This window comes from Leuciscus leuciscus (assembly GCF_965113295.1).
Source record: "Leuciscus leuciscus genome assembly, chromosome: 6".
Lineage (NCBI taxonomy): Eukaryota > Metazoa > Chordata > Actinopteri > Cypriniformes > Leuciscidae > Leuciscus > Leuciscus leuciscus.
In genome coordinates, this window is record NC_138730.1 from 1,819,182 (window position 1) to 1,828,437 (window position 9,256).

Sequence of the window (9,256 nt, forward strand, 5' to 3'; positions counted from 1 at the left end):
CGTGGGCCCACCACCCACACGACGTCTCGTAAGGGGCCGGTGCAAAGTGGATCGGGCGGCAGTCGAAGGCGGGGGCCTCGACAGCCCGATCTCTGGACGCGGAAACTAGCTCTAGGGACGTGGAACGTCACCTCTCTGGCGGGGAAGGAGCCTGAGATTGTGCGGGAGGTTGAGAGGTACCGACTAGAGATAGTCGGGATCACCTCCACGCACAGCTTGGTCTCTGGAACCACACTCCTTGAGAGAGGATGGACTCTTTACCACTCTGGAGTTGCCCATGGTGAGAGGCGGCGGGCTGGTGTGGGTTTGCTTATAGCCCCCCCATGTCATCGGACGGTAGAAGGAATACTTGGAGGATCTCCTCAATCCCACCGTCACGTCTTCCATTGAGGAAGCAGAGGCTGGGGGCTCAGAGGTGGACTCGTCCATCACCCAAGCTGAAGTCACAGAGGTAGTCAAGAAACTCCTCGGTGGCAAGGCACCGGGGGTGGATGAGATCTGCCCCGAGTACCTCAAGTCTCTGGATGTTGTGGGGCTGTCTTGGCTGAGACGCCTCTGCAACATCGCGTGGCGATCGGGGACAGTGCCTTTGGACTGGCAGACCAGGGTGGTGGTCCCTCTTTTTAAGAAGGGGGACCGGAGGGTGTGCTCCAACTATATGGGGATCACACTTCTCAGCCTCCCCGGGAAAGTCTATGCCAGGGTACTGGAGAGGAGAACACGGCCGATAGTCGAACCTCGGATCCAGGAGGAACAGTGCGGTTTTCATCCCGGTCGTGGAACACTGGACCAGCTCTATACCCTCTCCAGGGTGCTGGAGGGTTCATGGGAGTTTGCCCAACCAATCCACATGTGCTTTGTGGACTTGGAGAAGGCATTCGACTGTGTCCCTCGCGGCATCCTGTGGGGGGTGCTCTGTGACTATGGGGTCCGGGGCTAAGGGCTATCCGGTCCCTGTACGACCAGAGCAGGAGCTTGGTTCGCATTGCCGGCAGTAAGTCAGACTTGTTCCCGGTGCATGTTGGACTCCGGCAGGTCTGCCCTTTGTCGCCGGTTCTGTTCATATTTTTTATGGACAGAATTTCTAGGCGTAGCCAGGGGCCGGAGGGTGTCAGGTTTGGGGACCACATGATCTCATCTCTGCTTTTTGTGGATGATGTTGTCATGCTGGCCCCATCAGACCAGGACCTTCATCATGCATTGGGACGGTTTGCAGCCGAGTGTGAAGCTCCGGAATGAGAATCAGCCCCTCCAAATCCGAGGCCATGGTTCTCAGTCGGAAAAAGGTGGCTTGCCCACTTCAGGTTGGTGGAGAGTTCCTGCCTCAAGTGGAGGAGTTCAAGTATCTTGGGGTCTTGTTCACGGGTGAGGGAAGGATGGATCGGAAGATTGACAGACGGATCGGTGCAGCTTCTGCAGTGATGCAGTCGATGTACCGGTCTGTCGTGGTGAAGAAAGAGCTGAGCCGCAAGGCGAAGCTCTCGATTTACCGGTCAATCTACGTTCCTACTCTCACCTATGGTCATGAGCTGTGGGTCATGACCGAAAGGACAAGATCCCGGATACAGGCGGCCGAAATGAGCTTTCTCCGCAGGGTGGCTGGGCGATCCCTCAGAGATAGGGTGAGAAGCTCGGTCACTCGGGAGGAGCTCAGAGTAGAGCCGATGCTCCTCCACATCGAGAGGGGCCAGCTGAGGTGGCTCGGTCATCTTTTCCGGATGCCTCCTGGTCGCCTTCTCGGGAAGGTGTTCCCGTCATGTTCCACCGGGCGGTGGCCCCGGGAAGACCTAGGACACGCTGGAGGGACTATGTCTCCCGGCTGGCTTGGGAACGCCTCGGTGTCCCCCCGGAAAGAGCTGGAGGAAGTGTCCAGGGAGAGGGAGGTCTGGGCATCCCTGCTTAGACTGCTGCCCCCGCGACCCAGCCCCGGATAAGCGGACGAAAATGGATGGATGGATGGGTGATGTTACTTCATCCATGCCGAGCTGTCCGCCAGACAGCTTGAGATCCGTGCAGCTACTGTGGGATCATCTGGTTGAAATGAGAGGAAGAGCTGTGTCTCATCAGCATGGCAATGGTAAGAGAAACCATGTGCCTGTATGATGTGTCCCAGTGATGTGGTGTAGATGGAGAAGAGCAAGGGTCCAAGAACTGAACCCTGAGGAACCCCTGTGGTCAGCTGCTGTGCTTTGGATACCTTGCCTCTCCATGCAACCCTGAATGACCTACCTGTGAGATAGGACTCAAACCAGTGGAGAGGAGTACCTGTGATGCCCAGAGATGAGAGGGTGGACAGAAGGATCTGACGATTCAGTGTCGAAGGCAGCAGACAGATCCAGGAGAATGAGAACTGAAGATTTGGAAGCAGCTTTTGCGATCCGTAGGGCTTCTGTGACCGACAGTGATGCAGTCTCGGTTGAATGCCCTTTCTTGAAGCCGGATTGGTTGACGTCCAGCTGGTTGTTCAGAGACAGGAAAGATGTTACTTGGTTGAAAGCTACTCGTTCAAGTGTTTTCGCAATGAATGGTAGGAGAGGGACAGGTCTATAATTCTCTACAAGTGATGTGTTTAGTGTTGGTTTTTTAAGCAGTGGAGTTACCCGAGCCTGCTTGAATGCTGTAGGGAACATGCCAGTATGGAGGGATGAGTTGATGATGTGTGTGAGTGCTGGTAGAAGTGTGGGAGAGATGGCTTGTAGAAGGTGTGAGGGGATGGGGTCTAGAGGACAGGTGGTAGGAGGACAGGCGGCCAGCAGCCATGTCACCCTGTAGCCCAAGACTGGTTGCCCACTGAAGCTAAGCAGGGCTGAGCCTGGTTAGTACCTGGATGGGAGACCTCCTGGGAAAAACCAGGTTGCTGCTGGAAGAGGTGTTAGTGAGGCCAGCAGGGGGCGCTCACCCTGTGGTCTGTGTGGGTCCTAACACCCCAGTGTAGTGACAGGGACACTATACTGCCAAAAGAGCACCGTCCTTCGGATGAGACGTTAAACCGAGGTCCTGACTCTCTGTGGTCATTAAAAATCACAGGATGTCCTTCGAAAAAGAGTAGGGGTGTAACCCCGGTGGACAGAGGAGAGAGTTGAATGTCTTAAAGTGATCGTGTGTTAGAGGCGCTATTGATCTTGTTGTGGAAATATGAAGATTTTGCAGCATGAACATCAACAGAAAAGGAAGAGAGCAGAGACTTATGACAATTTTTTATGTAAAAATCATACGAACATATAAGGGCACCCCAGGAAACATCATAAAACAATAAAATAATCCAGTTCATGACCCCTTTAAAGTATAAAAAATTGATAAACAAGTCTTCGAATAGAATTAAATAAGTACTTTGGGTGTATTGTTTATCATCAATACAGCATATGAGTTTGAATCCAGTGATATCCATATACAGGAGAACTGAGAGCTCTTTAATTATATTAATGATAGAAAAGAGAGAATACAGGACAGTCTCTGACTCGATATGAAACACTTCTATAAAGACACAACAATATTACAAATAACTCTCTTCTGATTTCCATGCAAGCTCTGGTTAATATTTGTATTTAAACTTAGTATTCTTTACACTTTAAATCAAGTCTTTTTAGGGATAGTTCACCCGAAACTGTCCACTGACTTCTAATGTATGGACAAAGAAATCTCTAAATATTGTCTTTTATGTTCCACAGAAGAAAGAAAGTTATCCAGCTTTTGGTCGACATGAGGGCATATGTACATTGTCAATTATCTTTTTTGAGTGAACCATCTTTTTAATACATTTACATTGGATAATTTAGCAGACGCTTTAATCCAAAGCGATTTACAAATGAGGAGAACAATAGAAGTTAAACTAACAATATTCAAGTGCTATGATGAATAATAGTGTGAATAGTAGTTATTTGGTAAAAGAGTATAATGTACATGCATTAGGAACACAAGCAAGACTATGACATTAAACTACTTGATGTTGTTGATCTGTCAGTCTATCGGGGGAATTAATGAGAATAAACCGTGCTTTATACAACCCTCCTCTCCATCATATGATAAAGTCCTGCTGATACAGAACGTCAGCAGAAGCATCAACGGCACATCAATACATCTTTAATAAAACTCTGTTTACCGTATGTGTTTAATGGAGCGCAAACAGAGCAATTGAGTTTTGAGTTTTATGAATCAAGAGTTATCTCTAATAAACCTAAATGTCACAGAAAGGAAGGGTGTGTGCAGTGAAAAGAATGACATTGACTTCATTTATTGAGTGCAGATGTTTAAACTGAACTGCAGGCGGTCTGTGAATGAGACGCAGGCTTTTGCATTGAAACACAGCAGGCAAACGCTGCACTACTGTCTCGAGAGTGTTCGTCCCGGCTGTGTGTCGAACTCTGATGTGTGTCAGTTCTACAACAGCTGTGAACAGACTTCATTAACCCTCCAACATCAGTTCTACAACAGCAGTGAACAGACTTCATTAACCCTCCAACATCAGTTCTACAACAGCAGTGAACAGACTTCATTAACCCTCCAACATCAGTTCTACAACAGCAGTGAACAGACTTCATTAACCCTCCAACATCAGGCCTCAAGAACATGTACAATACACAGTCAGCCAGTGGGTTCAGAAACAGGAGATAACTAGACAAATATCTAAATATACCAAACAATGTAAAACTGTTGTGACTGGAAAAAAAAACCTACAGTAAAAATGATTATGAAGGGGAGAGTGAGAAAAGTGTAAGTCAGAAGCACCAGGAACAAACTGCCCAAAATTTTCTTGCGCTTTAGAGAAGTAAGTGATATTGCGCGTGAAAGACCGCGACAAGTGCCAACAAAACACAGAATGATTATCGGGTAGGGGATTAAACAGGCGATCGGTAGGAACAGAGGGCTTAGTATGACTGCAATGATCAGAGGAACAAACCAGATGATCACAGAAACGACACAGCAGACTTTTAGTGAATGATGAGATCTGTACCAGATAGGATGAGAAACCAGAAGATATCGTTCAAAAGCAACACATGCCATAAAATACAGATCCACAATCAAACTATACATATATGTAATTTTGGCATCCTCTGACTCTGTGATTGTGTGTGTTAATCTACAAATGATCTGAATGAGATCTGAAAGAATCAAATGAATAACAAACACTGGAGTGGAGCGATTAGATTTGATAAGAGCACACAACGCAAACAGAGTTAAGATCATGATTGGAATCTCAATGGATGAAATTATCATGATAATTAATGGGTCTGCAGAATAAAGTTTCCAGAGAAATTCCCTCATCTGATCGTCATCATAATCTACTCCACTTGATCCGGTGATGCTGGCGTTTTGTTCTGCCATTGTTTCATGAAATCTTGACAGGCAACACTAAATAACAAACCAGTCATTAGTTTAAAAAACATGCATTCAATTACTATTTACTACTTTATTAAAAACATTAGGGAAAATATATGACATAACTTGTTTTCTGTGTGATTGTTGAAATAAAGTTTCCTCAGTTTGCTTTACATGTTCTTTAGAGGAGATGTGTGTAATGTTAGAAAGCTTGAAATACGTGAAATGTAAGATTAAAGTTTGGAAATCCTCCATTTGAACAATATCACAGAAGCAAGAATGCTGTTGTTCTGAATATTCAGTCCAGCACAGTGTACAATGGTTTATTAAACTAGGAATAAATCTTGAAGAACTTACGTTACTGACAGGATTGTGTGTTTCGTCTGCAGGTCAAAGCAGAAGTTTGTGGAGCAACACACAGACTGACAGATGTTTCACAAGTTTCCACTGCCGTGTTTAAAGAGCTCTTCATTCACTGCACACACTGTAAAAACACACATCTTAAAGCTACAGTTACAACAAGCTGAACAACATGTGCTAACGTTTGAATAAAGGCTGAAACACAATGACACAATAATTCCCACATGAGACGACATGATCTTACCGGGAATCAGACTGAAGACTGAAGACGCTGCTCATCAGGAGATGATGGTGTTTATGAGCTGCTCAGCGTTCTTTTATAGCCTGAATTAACTCCAGAAACACCAAACAAAGATGCATTAAACATCATTAACAGTTAATGCACATGCAACCGCATCAGCAATCAGCAAACCAAACCAAACTCCACAATATAAAACCATTTAAAAAAAGACACAAGTGTTATAGAAAGGAGAATGTGAACAGCCAGAAATACAGTGATATAATACTAAGATTTTTTCATACTTTAAATATTTCAAAATATGTTTATAAATGCAGAAAGAGCAAAATAAAACCTTATAGCTTTTACTACTGAAAACGTACTTGCAGGGCCGGCCCGATGCATAAGCGAACTAAGCGGCTGCGGGGGCCCCCCAATGTTTTTTTCGTTTTTTTTTTTACAATTAAATAACTTTAAAAAGTGATATAAATGAATGAATGAATGAATGAATAATTCAAGACAATAAAATTCTGATTTGTCGACAACTGCTGCTGTGTCTGCCAGCGTTTGAATCATGTGCATACACTAGACACCTCGCGACGGCTGTCACGGCTCGCGTGCGTGCAATGACAATCCGCGCGGGCGCGCACGTCACGATAATAAATAAGCCTAAGCCATGTCACAAAAAAGGACGTATCCCTCTGGTGCCGAAAAAAGAAAAAGGTTAGAAAAAAGAGGAGAAAAAAGAGCGAGATAAAGGTATGTTTGCATGATTATTTACAGTATGTTTTGTGCAGCAGCAGCACAAATTGTGCTCACGTCACTTGAGGTAGCAGCTAACGTTAGCTAGTCATGACTCATGATATTTATAAGCCATCACCAGAGCTAAATTCCCGCCATCAACAGTGAAATGTCTCCCATTATTAATATACATTTATCTAGGTAGGTGTGTATTTCACGTATTGATAGATATCGGTTTAAGTTGGAGAAAACAGCGATGCCAGCTTAGCTAGCATTGCTGTTTGTGTTGAAGTGAATGTTTCCAGCTTCATAGGCAAAGCACATGCGCTCTCTGCTCTAAGATCTTTGGTGAGAGATGGTATTGATCTTTATGAGAAAATATACCAAAACCATGTTGGGTGGGGAGACTTCTGTGATGAAAATAGACTTCAATTTTATTAATATGGTGGTGAGTGATGTAGCAGTGCTATCCTCATATTTATAGGCTGCAGTAGATCACCATGTTAAGTTTTCACCATACTGCAATTATGCCTCATTTGCCAATAGAATATGAATTGTGTTAGGTGTGGTGTGGAATTGCTTGTTGTGTAAGTAATGATGGCAAAATAAACTCATTCTGCTCGATCAACTATGCACTTATGCAATGCTTTTTTTTTTTTTTTTTTTTTGTTAGGAGCAGTTACATGCGACTGAAAGCGAGGAGCAGTTACATGCGACTGAAAGCGAGGAGCAGTTACATGCGACTGAAAGCGAGGAGCAGTTACATGCGACTGAAAGCGAGGAGCAGTTACAAGCGACTGAAAGCGAGGAGCAGTTACATGCGACTGAAAGCGAGGAGCAGTTACATGCGACTGAAAGCGAGGAGCAGTTACATGCGACTGAAAGCGAGGAGCAGTTACAAGCGACTGAAAGCGAGGAGCAGTTACAAGCGACTGAAAGCGAGGAGCAGTTACATGCGACTGAAAGCGAGGAGCAGTTACATGCGACTGAAAGCGAGGAGCAGTTACATGCGACTGAAAGCGAGGAGCAGTTACATGCGACTGAAAGCGAGGAGCAGTTACAAGCAACTGAAAGCGAGGAGCAGTTACATGCGACTGAAAGCGAGGAGCAGTTACATGCGACTGAAAGCGAGGAGCAGTTACAAGCGACTGAAAGCGAGGAGCAGTTACAAGCACTTACATTCACTGATACATCGGTTTCAACCTCAGCCGGCATGACAGGTCAGTTAATCTAAAGGTTTTTGTTTTGTGTTGGCTTTACTATAAAATATTCTGTGTTATGTTATTTTATAATTCTATTTTTTTTTATCTAATGTCCCTACAGGTCCTTCTACATCTGCACCCACTGCTATAGATTTCCCATCCACTCCCTCAACAAGCTCCAGCTATCAAGATAGATCAACAGCTCCTCCAATTGACCCAGTTGAATGGTCAGCATTCCTGTCAGACTCAGAAAGGACTGATATGGTAAGAAGAGGGCCAGTGCCAATAAGTGACACCTTTACCTTCCCCAAGAAATCAGATGGACGAAGCTTTCACTACCACTATACATACAGACAATTCATTAATGGGGAAAAAAATCAAGCGAAGCTGGCTAATTTATTCAAAGAAAAATGATGCGGTTTACTGCTTCTGTTGCAAATTATTCTTGAGAAAGTCCACAAAACTGTCAACAGAGGGACAGCGTGATTGGGTAAATGTAGGTGCTTTGCTGAAACAGCATGAGAATAGTCAAGATCATTGTAATACTATGGTGAAGTGGAAAGACTTTGCCTTCCGTCTTTCTAAGCAGAAGACTATTGATGCAACAGAAATGGCCCTTTTGGAGGCAGAAAGAAATCGTTGGAGAGATGTTCTCATCCGTTTGATTAGTATCATTCAGTCTTTGGCAGAGAGGAATCTTGCACTCAGGGGGTCTGTCGATACTTTGCATCAGGCCAACAATGGGAACTTCCTTAAAGAGGTGGAACTGATGGCAAAATTGGACCCGGTGTTAAAAGACCACATCAGACGAATTGATAGTGGAATGCAGCACAACACGTACCTGGGTAAGACTATCCAGAATGAGCTGATAGAGTGTGTCAGTGACAAAATAATTAAGGTAATGGTGGCAGAAATCAAGGACTGCAAATATTATTCAATAATTTTAGACTGTACACCTGATGTTAGTCACCATGAACAAATGTCTGTTGTGGTGCGCACAGTCACTCTGGGCAAAACACCAGAAATAAAAGAGCACTTTTTAGGATTTCTGATAGTTCCAGAATCCACTGGCCTGGGTTTGTCCAATCTAATCCTTAACAGGCTTGAGGAATTGAACATCCCTTTTCAGGATTGTCGGGGGCAGTCCTATGACAATGGGGCTAATATGAAGGGAAAAAACAAAGGTGTGCAGGCTAGGCTATTGGTTAAGAATCCAAGAGCTTTTTATGTGCCTTGCAGTTCTCATACACTAAATCTGACAGTCTCAGATACGGCTAAAGCATCAACGGATGCCTCTTGTTTTTTTGGAAATGTGGAGAAGGTGTACAATTTGTTCGCTGGGTCCACTCAAAGGTGGGCCATCTTACGGAAGTTTGTTGACATCACCCTCAAGTCCTGGAGTGAGACACACTGGGAAAGC

At 44.8% G+C, this 9,256-nt stretch overlaps 1 long non-coding RNA gene across 1 annotated transcript; it reads right to left on the reverse strand.

The window, feature by feature from the left end:
• Nucleotides 1-3,391: 3,391 nt before the first annotated feature.
• Nucleotides 3,392-7,598, reverse strand: LOC309502061. The gene is made up of 2 exons (XR_014207112.1): nt 5,674-7,598; nt 3,392-5,349 (listed from the first exon to the last, which is right to left on the reverse strand). It is a non-coding gene; the product is annotated as an uncharacterized lncRNA (long non-coding RNA).
• Between the last annotated feature and the right edge of the window lie 1,658 nt (nt 7,599-9,256).